The 12,878-nt window shown below is 38.2% G+C and overlaps 1 long non-coding RNA gene across 1 annotated transcript in view; it reads right to left on the bottom strand.

Moving 5' to 3' along the window:
* Positions 1–9,159, bottom strand: part of LOC106515384 (uncharacterized) — a 94,707-nt gene extending 85,548 nt beyond the window's left edge. The window contains exon 1 of the long non-coding RNA XR_001310000.1: positions 8,929–9,159. This is a non-coding gene — a long non-coding RNA (uncharacterized LOC106515384). The remainder of the gene's footprint in view (positions 1–8,928) is intronic.
* Between the last annotated feature and the right edge of the window lie 3,719 nt (positions 9,160–12,878).

The raw sequence follows: 12,878 nt of genomic DNA, 5'->3' as shown, positions 1-12,878 counted from the left end.
ACACACACACACACACACACACACACACACACACACACACACACAATTAGCATAACGTACTGCCACAGCTGCCTCTTCTGAGCTGATCTACTGTGTGAATTCAAACTGGGTTTTTTCTCACTGTTCTTTATTGTTTTCTTACTTCTTTCTTCTTCCTTTTTCATGCATGCCAATCAATACTCCCAGCTGACATCTACCAACCAATCAATATCTCACATTCTCCGGGAGAGGAGTTTCATTTGTTCACCCTCTGGAAACAGAGGTTCAAAGAGGTTCACTGACTGTGCTGGAGGGCACAGCATGAGCTCCCAGCTGGAGGTTTGATTTGGAAAATGTCGCCCTCTACTGGTCATAATGAGAACTTACAGTCCCAAACCAGTGATGGGAGGTGAGTAAGGTTTAGTCAACATGTTCTTCTTTAGTTCTCTTTCCACAGTGAGGGTAGTTGGCATGTGTAAAAGTGCAAATAGACTAGACACCAGGTGTGGGTTTTGTTTTTTTTCTGTTTGACCTTTTGATGGATAGGTGATAGACAGGTGTACCTCACCTCTCAGCCAATGACAGCTGGAGACAGACACCGACTCCTTATAAAAATGATGGATGGATGGATGGATGGATGGATTTCCATACAGTGTCTCAACCCGCAAGTACTCTGTAAACCTTTTTACATGCAGCCTAATTTTTTTCTTCTGCTTTTTTTCTTTTCTGAATCATCAAAACTTATGAGACTACAAGACTGACTGCTGGGATCACGTAAGTCATGCTGTATGACTGTACAACACTACAACACCCACAGAACTAAAAATGTGCAAAAAATAAAATATATTTTCTGATTTTGTAAGTGAAACCTGCAAAGTCTGGAGCTAGAACAAAAATCTGAAACCAAACAATCATTATTGAAGGCACAACACAAACCCACACATACATTAAAATGTTTGCTTGAAAGCTGTTAAAACCTAAATTTAAAAGTCTGGTCAAACATTTAAATTCATAAACACTTGAGTAAACTCAGTGAAATAAAAAAAAAACAATATTATGATTAAGAGCTATTGATACCACAAGGAAAATTCTGTCCTTATTTACTTAACATGAAATACTCACTTGTTCACTGAATGACGTTTGAAACTTTCTAACAAAATTACACAACTGTGCTCATATTTTTTAAACTAAGGGAACATTTTTTTAACTGAGGTCTATCAAAGCTAAATTTAAATTTCAAACTCATCAGTTTTCAAATGAAACAGCAGTAAACATGGTTCCTGTAAGACAAGTGTTGGTTAAGATGTGATGTAGGAGATTTTCCACTAGATGGCGATATGGGTCAATGTTTTGTGAAGGCGGTGACATGGTTTACCTAAGTTAAAGAATAGAACTATCTTCTGTGTTTTTGTGTACTTTATTTCAGTTTAAGTCTTTGCTTATTACAAACAAAGTTGTTTTCTGTTTTCTGAGTTAATTATATAAAAACGCATAAGCTCCATAAAACAGCAAATTTGTTTTCTTGAATGTCCTAAGCTCAATCTTTGACACTTTTTTTTATTGTATGCTGACAGGAAGTTGTTGTAGCATCAATTTCATGAAAAAAAGGGAAACGTGTAAATGATCATGAGGGTAAAAAAAAGTTTGCTTGAAAAGGTGAGCAATAGACAAATGAAACCTCTTTATTCTTTTTATGAAAATAGTTTCGAGCTCCGCCACCACCACTTCCTCTGTTGTGAAGCCACTGGGTGCAGGTTTTTACTGGAAACCAGTAGCTCTGACTAAAAACACTACTGTAGTAATGTGTGGTGCACGTGTGACAGCCGTTAGTCCTAAGTGTTAGGCAGTTAACCCCCCCCCCCCCTCAGTGCACATGTATAGAAGAACTGTCACATTGAGATGTAGCAGCATCTTACCAAAAACCAGTGACTTTACTGTAAACCAGGGTGGTTGTCTGATTATAGCTGCCTTTCAGAAGCTCTGGGTGGAACTGAACCTTTCTGACAACCCACATCTCCATAAACAGATTATTACACAAACACTGCTACATTAGTAACAATCTAAACTAGCAAAAAAATAAAAAAGGCGGAATACTTTTTGCTTTCTTTGAATACTGAGCAAGCATTCTGCCTGAGGCACTTCCTGTGTTTCTGCATCTGGAAATGTAGGACATAGCACATGTCTTACAACCCTGAAACAATCAGTTTTCAATTTTAAGAATCCAGCCCAGATAAGTTTCACACCTTCTCAGAAACGAGCTCAAATATAATCTCAACGAGCACCGGGTCTTAAACAGTCATGACGATAAACGATGTCTGCATGCTGTCTTTTATCTGCCTGTGAACTAACTGCACTTTCATTTTTATCTACAAAGAAGAATGAACGCTTACATCTGGCCACATGAGCAAACACACCGAAGGATGCATGAAAACACCTTCACACAAGCCTACACACTTTTACACACAAGCAACAGATAATGGCTCTCCCCTTTGAACCAATGAATTTATCAAGTTGAAAGTTTCACAAATGAAACATTGTGGTTTTTTGTTTTATCTTCTGTAAAAAGATCTCGTGAATCCTCAGTCTCGGTGCCCGTTGGTTTATCTAAAAGCTGCAACACATCACCTGGCAATGCAAAGGCGAGACTTGTTGTTTTTTTTTTAGTTCCTGAAAAGTTGAGATGACAAAAATAACTTCTTTTTTTTACTTTCAGGCTTATTGTGTCAAATTAAACTTAACACAGGAAGAAAATGGCTGCAGTCAGCATGCTGTGTGTGGTGCACGTTTGCATTTGCAGGCATTGAAGTGATGCAAAAACACAGTGCTGAATGTACTGTAGTGCACTGCATGTGGTTTAGAGACATTTTAATATAAACTAACTAATGAAAGCAAATGCTATTTTTAGCAAAGGCCTCACTTCTGACTCTGCGGACCTCTGGGTTTAGTCAAAGAACATTATTAAACTCCTAGAATCCTTGAAGAAATGCCTACCATCCTCCATCTTTTTAGGCCTATTTGGAGAAATAATGGTGTTAAAAGCCATTTTCGTTCAATATTGAGAATAAAATTATTTGCATGTGGTTTTTCAGGATGTTGCACAATCTGCTGGAACTAGGAGCATGTGTTGTGAAATGTAGCTTTTAATGGTTTTCAGTTTATTAAAAAAAGCATCAGCAGAACATATAGTGGCTTTAATCACAGTCTACAGTGATCTTGATGCAGTCATGGTGGTAAATAGAAACAGAAAATGCACCCTACTTTACTAATAGGGTGTTTGCATATGAGAATAAAAAGTTAGTTAAACCCTAAATTAAATAATGTGTGCCATTTATTCAGCAGTATCAATATTTACTCAACAAAAAGTAAGCTAAATTAAAGAAATACAAAAAGTATACTATACTAGTTTATAAAAAAAATCTTTCTTAGATATGTGAGGCAGCTATGTTCTGCTTTAACTAAAGAAATCATCATATTTCATAAAATGTGACACTTTTCTTTGAAGAGGAACAAGATACTGCCCTGACAGAACCAAGAACATAAAAATGGAGGCACAGCTGCAAAACTGTGGACTCCCATAGAATCCGATCTGTATTATTATCCATGTTGCAGTCGGATTATTTAACATTTAAACTGGATGTCAAAATTAATTCGAGCCAATAAAGAGCAGAACTAAGGCAGCAACAGCACTAAGGAGAATTTTTTAGCGTCTGTGCAGTGTGTGATGCAAAAGCTGCTCGCTCATTTGCTTGTGTCAGAGCATAAATAGACACAAGGTTCACTTTCATCTGAATGAGCTTGGTGTGGTTTGCATTTCTCATAGAGCAGAAGTAACCTAAGGACATGTGCAGACAGACTGATCAGAAAAATGAAGTGGTTGAACACTTGCAGCACAGCGAGAACTTGTAACATCAGCTCTATTGCAGCTAGCTATGTCACATGTTATGAGTTTATATTTCTGCCTCGGCAGTGCAGAAGAGTGGTGTTTACAACTCACTGAATGATTGCATTTACACTATGAAACAATGTTGCTTTCGTCTTCCAGATTTTCCTGGTAGGTGAATTTTTAGTCTGTTTATTTTAGCAACTGCCATCTCATTTATGTTGACTTTTTGTATTTGATTATGAAACTTATTTTGCTTGTTTTATTCGTGCTTCAGCCACAGCAGGCCTCGATAAAAGTCCCAAACTGCCTTAAGTTACTTCCACACATTCGCCACACCTGCACTTAGAGGATCTGTAATGGAAATTGTGCTAATGCTGCAAAGAAGACATGTCGTCCCGTTTAACTCTCTAAATCCTAAATACAAAGGTGTTTGAAGTAGGGGTGCAAAGGGTGGTGCGGGATCTAGGATTTTGAGCAGGTACTGGATGTAGTTCATGCTCCACCTGAATGTGTGATGCTAGTGACAAGCTGTATTACCCACTAGTATAATTAAGTTACGACCTGCAGGGTTTAAACAGAACCAAGTGTGTTTTCTCTTTGTGCATGGACAGGATATAATTTACCAATGGACAGGTCTTTGGGACACCACCAAGCCAACCTAGGTGTATTTCAAATGCATTAGCTGATTAGCTACTTGTTGCCATGAAGCATCCCATACTGGTTTAACTGATCCTGCAGGATCAGTTAAACCTTCAGGTCTCCTGAACAACCCCAAGCACTCAAGATACCGGCGCAATGTTGACATACATTAAATCTACCCACAATAAATAAACTTAACATTTAATAGGCCTATTTCATACCTAAGAGGAAATAAAAGCATGTCAAATCCTGCAGCGCAAGCATAGGTCAGCAGTGACTCTCTAACTTTTCTCATATGAGATCAGGATTTTGTAATTATGACATTTTATCTTGTGACTAAAATTTTATGTTGAAAACTCATTGCAGTCTTTTCATCAGCTGGTAGTTGTTTTTATTGCAATAAATTTTAAGAAAATATCCGTTTTATATATTCAAGTTATAATTACAACATCTTAATAAACTGTTCAGGAAACCATGCGGTGCACTAGACGATGGATAAAAGTTTGGTCATGCACCATCCATTGTCAAGGAAGAGCTTTCAATACGCTTTCACTTTTACACTAAGCTGATTGCAGATTAGATATAATCTGCTGCTTGTTGGTGTATTTCTTTCCTTCCTGTAGGAAGTCCTTACTGACAGAAACAGATGATAAATGCTGCTGAAACACACCTGCCTGTGACAGAAACCCCTCCCACCTTCCTGAACTTCCACCTAAAATTCCACACCAACATCAACGCGTACGTTCCATCCTAATTTGAAGACATGGAGGAAGAGCAAAATAGAAACAGCAACCTGTACATTTGGCTTTGACTTAATGTCCATGCTAATCAACTCACAACACAAAGAATGACTGTCACTGCTACACTGGTGAGGACCATTTTTACTGCAATCATGGCTAAAGCTAGAATTGTTAACCTGAGTGAGGTTTTTTAGAGTAAGTGAAGAAAATATGGTAGCAATATATAATACAGCCCAAAGGTTCTTGTGTAGTGCTTATCTGGTACATGTGCAGTAGGTAAGAGCAGGTACAATAAGTACCAGATACATACTAAGCTGTATTATACTGTATATATATTGCAGCTAAACATGTGAACCTAAAAGGTAAACAAATATAAAGCAAAACATCCAGTTAAAATGGATTAAAGAATGGCATTTTACATTAAAGTCTTAATAGTTTTACCTGAATCCCAATAAGCCAAAATGTTCAATCCTTGAACCATTTTAAAAAATACTTCAAATAAATATTTAAATCTTGCTAGAAATGGTCCATTTATTTTACTTAAAAGCTGCAGGCCTAACCTGTTGATGCTCGAGTTGACTTTTCTTGGTCTTTTAACAACGTCTAACAACCATTGAACAATTGATAATTGAATTAACACTAAAGACACCTATGATAATCATTAAATAACAAAATAATCATCAAAGAATCAACCTTAGGACGCCACTTGGTGGCACACTTGAGTAGCATATTTTAAATAGAACTAAAAAATTATGTGAGTTCACAAACAATCCGAATTTTTTGAATGGCTCTTTAAAATGACTGACGGGAACCGAGTCATAGATTGCTGAAAGACTTTCTTTTTTTTTCCTTGTGTTTTTCCCCTCAGATGTAGGCACACAGAATAGGCAAAGCAAACAAACGCTGTTTGTTGGTCGTCACTACGTACAGTTTGACTAACCATATAACGATGAAAAGCTCTTTAAAAAGAACTGGCTCTAAAAGATCTGTCTCCTCTCAAAGAGCTGTAAATCCCATCTCTAGTAAAAACAACCATTCAGGAGAGCATGAAACACCTGGAACTTCACGTACTCTGGAGTGCTTATAAGGTAAGTGTAACTCTGACTTTAACTTGAGTTCAAGAATTAGTTTGTCAGCACTGCCCCTTTAGAAAATTATAAGAAATGTCAAATGAGCAGAAATTTTGTGACGTAAATTTAAAACTGCAACCAGTTAATCAGTTTTGTACCTGTGCTTGTTTGATTTGTCTCCTCTAGGTTAGTCCACCAGCATTTGTATGTTAGCAGCACCACGGGCAGTTAGAGCTGCCGTCTCTCGGGAGAAGGTCGCAGAATTATCTCCAGGCCTGGGGGGCTTTTCTGGGTGGAGTTTGTGTGTTCTCTCCATGCATGGGTGGGTTTTCTCCACATGCTCCGGTTTCCTCCCACAGATCAAAAGCATGCATGTTAGATCCATTAGTATATCTAAATTGTCCCTATGTCTTTGTGATGGACTGCTTGAAATGGGCACCCTGTGACCCCTCATAATGGAAAAGACAGGTGATGGATGGATGGATGGATGGATGGATGGATGGATGGATGGATGGATGGATGGATGGATGGATGGATGGATGGATGGATGGATGGATGGATGGATGTTATAACAGGACACTGTTTTTCCAAGAAAACTTCATTTTTGCATAAAGTTTTACTTTTATTCGTGTATCAGTATACTTCAGTTAGCTTGTAGCTAACATACAGTAGCTACTGTCATAATCAGAAAATACTTTTTTGATTTGTCTCGTGTTTCACTGTATATGTTCTCTGTTATCGAACACAAATAAATTAGTATCTCACAAACGTTCACAAGTCTGTGTAATGCCACACACAGTACTTCTGCTAAGCATCTAGTTTGCACAAAAAAGCTCAAGTGACAAGAGGAAGTTTGTTCTTTAAATGCTGCAACTCAGTGAACAAAGCAGAGTCTGTTTTACAACAGTAAAACAGGGAAGCAAAGCATATGATCTCAAAGTACATCCCTATAGAGAGTGGTATAAATAAACTATGTGAGAAGACTCCCCTTTTTATGTGTCCCTTTCTTTCTCACACACACACTGTCACATCTGCAGCTGCTTTTCTTCTCTCCTTCAAACACTCAATATTCAGCTCGTATCCGGGTTGACGGCTCTATAACCCTCAAACTCCAGCCACATGAATGAAGGAAACAGGGACAGGGAATCCCCATGTCACTCATTCTGAAACTCACCCATACTTCACACCACCATGCAGAGCTAATGCACTGCTTTAGTGTGCTCATGGGTCTGGTTAGCAGTAGTGAGAGAGAAAAAAAGAGTGGTGTGGGGAAAAAAAGGAAATAGGCTACAAAAAGTAAAAGATAAAGTAAATCAGCAAAACCAATTGTTTTTATATAAGTTCTGAGTAAAAGAAGGTTTTCTTAAAAACTGAACATAAGAGGAAAGGTTGTGTTGAGAGCAAATCTTTTTCAGTGTTGTGATCAGTTCAAACACCTCAGGAATTAAAGGCCTGCATATCATCTGCTGCATTTCCTTTTTAAATAAATGAACTATGACCTTTTTATGATCTGATAAATCTCACATGCAGGCTCCTCATTTGCTTTCTCACTGAGATGAAGAAGAACAAACAAATGGGGAGGAGTGCAGTAGTTGTGTACATGAAAATAATGCTCAGGTGTGTGTGTGTGTGTTGGGGGGTGATTGACAGGTGACGTGGGATGTTATGTGTCACATCCTATAGATGTATGCTGTACTTCATCACTGCACAGCTCTTCAAAATGAACTAAGATCCAGCTCCCTTGTACAAACTGCAAATTTCATATTTCTTTCTGTAATGCGAAGAAACTAAGTAAAGTAGTTCAAAAAGGATGGATTTATTCAGAAAACACAAACTGAATCATTTATCATCATTCAGACGCTACGGTCTGTGTGAAGAATGTTGAGTTAACTCTTAAAAAGAGCAATCTAAAACAAAAATGACATTTTTCATCGGATTCATCATTTCGTTAAGAACGACTTGCTCGTTTCCGACGGCCTATGAACGCAGCACGCTGGATCAAACTGTGGAGGCGCTGCGAGACCTTTCCAGGAGGTGACGCTCTTTGATCATATTGCGCGCGTTGATTGGAGAATGAAAGTGAATTTTACAAAATGAATCATTGGAGTGCACTCGAGTCATATGGAGGTTATTTTCAGATTATGTGAAGCGGATTATGTGGCGATATCACACAGAGATCTGAGATCAACTAAGTCAAAGAAACCCCTTTTGAGTCAAGTCATTCAATAAGCTTAAAAAAATAGAAAAGGAAGAGGAAGACCGGGTTACTATCTCTGTATGACACCGCACACTTCCTTTTCACTTTGTACAAACCGCCCATTACGCATGAGCAACTGCAACACGGCCTCCAAACCTCTGAACTAGCTTTTTTTTTAAGACACGTCATCATCTCTGTTGTTTCAAGTTGTAAGATAAATTTTTTTTAAAAAAAAAACTGCAGAAAAAACAATGCAAAACTACAAACATTCAGTCTCAGTGATTGCACTTCCATCAAAGTCACAAGCTGTTTCCTCCTCCTGACTTTGAAGGGACCTTACAGCTGTGAAGTGGAGAACTTGGCTGACAATTACGATGCTCTTAATTTGAAAAAATAAAATAAAAATAAATCAAAACTTACCCCCAAATCACTGGCGGTCAGGCGCAACTTTTGCACATTTACTTTTTTTTTTATTTTAATTTAGTCATCATTTGCGAGCCGCTCACTTGCACCATCAGAGACATTTTCTTTCACTTTCAAATTTATGCATCACTAAGGAAAAATATATATAAATATCACCCTGAGCGCGCTTTCTGTCATCCTCTCTACTTTTTCTCTGACTTTCCTTAAATGCAGCACCAGGCTGGTCCTCCACAGCTCCACCATTCATACTGAGCTGTCTGCTAGACCTGCACAGTAATACTTTTTCGTATTTCTGCGGGCACACCCACCAGATCAGACCTCCCCTTTCTGCAGAATGAGGAAGCTTGGTTATGAATGGAATCCTGTGCTTGGAGAGGAACCAGATCCCACGCGCAGAAACATGCTGACATACTGGACTTTTGGGGGAAACTGTAAAGCCCACGTAAAGGTTTTACTGATGACGTTCAAGAATAACGAAGGTGACGGTGGAGCCTAAACAGAGTTTTGTAACTTGGATCAGTGTTTCACTCTAACAAGAAAATCAATTTGTGAAAGAAATGAGAAATAACTTTATTGATTTGCAGCTACTGGTGTCCAAAGAAAGTTTTTAACTCACTTTAGCAGTTAAGACTCGGCTTGATGCAGAGCTTAAACCCATAGAGGGAGTGGCAAGGGACTGAAATTTGTATTCATTCAAATTTTCAGGATATGGTTTGCCTGTTTCTTAAAGCTACAAAGATGCAAAGGAATATTCAAATATTCCTCTACACAAAGTGCTTTTATTCATTCTCTCAATCTCCAAATCTCATTTTAAAAGACATTATGTTACTTTTGACTCTGAGTGAGTTGGTTTTAAAAGCTCCATGTATTATATATATACAGTAGCACTGTTATATATATACAGTAGCATTGTTCTTTTCGGCACGGTGGCTCAGTTGGTAGAGCTGATGCCTCTCAGCAAGAAGGTCACCGGTTCAAATCCCGGTCTGGGGACCTTTCTGGGAAGAGTTTGCATGTTCTCTCCGTGCATATGTGGGTTCTCTCCGTGCACTTCAGCTTCCTCCCACAGACCAAAAACATGACTGTTAGGTTAATTGATAACTCTAAATTGTCCCTAGGTGTGAGTGAGAGAGTGAATGCTTGTTTGTCTCGTTTGTCTCTATGTGTGGCCCTGTGATGGACTTGCGACCTGTCCAGGGTGTACCCCGCCCCTCGCACTGTGACTGCTGGATATGGACACCAGTGACCCACGCAACCCTGAAAAGGAAGAAGCGTGTACAGAAAATGGATGGATGGATGGATGTTCTTTTCATTCAGTGATTTTTTTACCAAGACAGCGTAGTTTAAAAATTCATCATAGACCAAAGAATTTGCTTTTAAATGCATGTTTAGATGAACTTTATGCTGTAATGAGACAATGTGATTACAAGTACTGATAGTAGAGCTAAACCCAAATTATTAATGTTTTATATGCATTTACGCTTGACTTTATTAATTGTGGATATGTGTAAATACATATCCCAACACATTTTAAGTCTGAAGGCACAAGATATGAAACGTATCACTGTGGTAACGGGGGTAGTCATCTGAAGACTTGACCGTCTCGTTTCACAGCTGTTTTGTGCAGCCTACCTGGACTGGGTAGAGTGTGGCCTATATGAGCTGCTGTCTAGGTAGGCTGCAGCTCCTGCATCAAAATGAGTCAATACTCAAAATAAAATATGTGTAATATGCCCTCATATTAATACAAACTTATACAGCATACCTCAAGATAAGAAAGCAAAAACAATGTTGCTTTTTCAGCTTCTCCCTTTAGTAGTGAAACAAGTAAACTCATGCAAAAAGCATGGCGATAGTTTTATCAGATGCCCTGCCTGACACAACCTGAGCTCAAACCCTCAATCTCTCAGTTATGAGACAATGGTGCTGATCACTGAGCTACCACGGTCCCTTCATGTAAAGCCTCAAAGTTCTTGTAAAGACACAAGAAATGGAGAAAACGGCATTACACGCATTACTTTCAACCATCGAACAAATTCAGAAGCGTTTTCATGCTACTGGTTTTCACATTGGCCAAAGAATGACACCATGTTATTAAAACACTTTGGTCTCTTACTGGATGGGTTGAGGCAATAATGCTGCTTGGTTCAAAATAGACTGAGGTCAGGGTTTTGGTCCGATCTTCTGACAACATATCTGTCACATTAGTATTTACAGTTATTTCTACGTGTCAGCAGTGGTGTCCTCCAGTGAGATTTTTTTTTCTTTCCTTGTTGCATTTGGACCATAAAAGTACTAAAAATGGATTAGAAAACAAATTACATTTAATGGTCAAAATACATAAATATGCTAGCATAAAATTTAAACCCATTATTCCAGTTTTGTGCTTGCAGTTGTTCACAGAACCACCAGATATCGCATATTCTCTTCAATGTCAATACCAATCTTATTTCTGGGGGAAAACATCTTCTTGAGGACTTTACAGTTGATTTGATTTTTGGTTTTACAAATGACAATAATGGGGCGGGGGTTGGCGGCTTTGTATTATGTTATAATGTCATTCCCTCGTCAAAAAAAAAACAAATCCAGTGTTGCTTTGTTTCATTCATGCGTGTTTGAGAAATCCTCAAATCTCCTGTGGTAGCCATGGAGCTGCCTAAATGCTTGATGGTACAAAGCACCACCTATTGTACCCATCTTCTCCCTGGAGTTCATTCAAGCTCAAAACCAGTAGACTGAGCTCCAGATGTGGCCCCGCCCCACAAAGCACACCTCCCCTGAAGCATTGTAGTGAAGACATGCTGAAGTGGGAGTGTCAGAAATAGTAGGAGTTTCTTAAAGAGACACAAGCCAATTTCAAGACAATTAGGTATGCTATGATGCAAAGCCAAATTTATTTTTTGATATGTACAGCTTTTTTCATAACAATTGAAGGTAACACTTTATTGTGGTATAGAATTGAACTACTGTATGTGTCCAGAGAAAACATAATCCACCCTCCCCCACAAAAAAATTCAAACCATAGTTCACTTGGCTTGTGCTCCAGCGTTTGTTAGTTATAGTACTGAGGTCTTGCGTACACTTAATATATCTTATTAGTCCTAAATAGCTTGCAATTTGAAAATACTTTCAGTGAAACACTTGCTGTTAGAGAGGATGTAATCATAAAACACCCATACAAACATTGACGAAGAATTAAACTAAAGAAAATATCTAAAACTTTTTTGTAGTTCTTCTAATTGTCACAGGAAATCCCATTTCTTTTTTGTGTGTCTGCAGCGCAGGAACTGCTATCAATCAAGGTCAATAAGTTTCTGCTTATAGAGACTTTTTTTCTATGCAGGAGTAGGTACTGCCCCAGCATGAGGGGAACCATCTGTGACGTCACTGCGTGGAGATTGGTCCAGCTGTTATAGGCTCACAGTGATTAGTTGAATCTCAAAACATGATCTCTGTCTACAAAGCAATCTCTTAAAAATCAGTAAAATGAAGTCACTAGGCTTTTTTTAATCTTTTGAATTTTTGAATTTTTTTCTGAATTATGGCCCCAACAGTGCTCACTGGAACCTTCACATGATAAAAAAGGATTATGTGGTTTTAACTCATCACTGATAAAACTATTGTTGAACTGAGTCATTCAGGAGGATCATCATCTCCAGAAGAAACGAGGACAAATCTGGTATTTTCATAGTATTTGGGATGTTTCCATATAATTTATTAAAAGAATCAAAATTTTACTCAGCTATATGGCAACAAAAACTGATGGAGTCTCCTCTTTTGCTACCCAACATACAGTGGGTAAAATAAGTATCGAACACGTCAACATTTTTCTCAGTAAATATATTACTAGATGTGCTAATGACATGAAATTTTCACCAGATGTTGTTAACAACCCAAGTGATCCATACATACAAAGAAATCAAACCATAAATGTCCAGAAATGAAGT

Source organism: Austrofundulus limnaeus, unplaced genomic scaffold (genome assembly GCF_001266775.1).
Source record: "Austrofundulus limnaeus strain Quisiro unplaced genomic scaffold, Austrofundulus_limnaeus-1.0 Scaffold28, whole genome shotgun sequence".
Taxonomy (NCBI): domain Eukaryota; kingdom Metazoa; phylum Chordata; class Actinopteri; order Cyprinodontiformes; family Rivulidae; genus Austrofundulus; species Austrofundulus limnaeus.
This window is presented reverse-complemented; position numbering and strand designations above follow the sequence as displayed.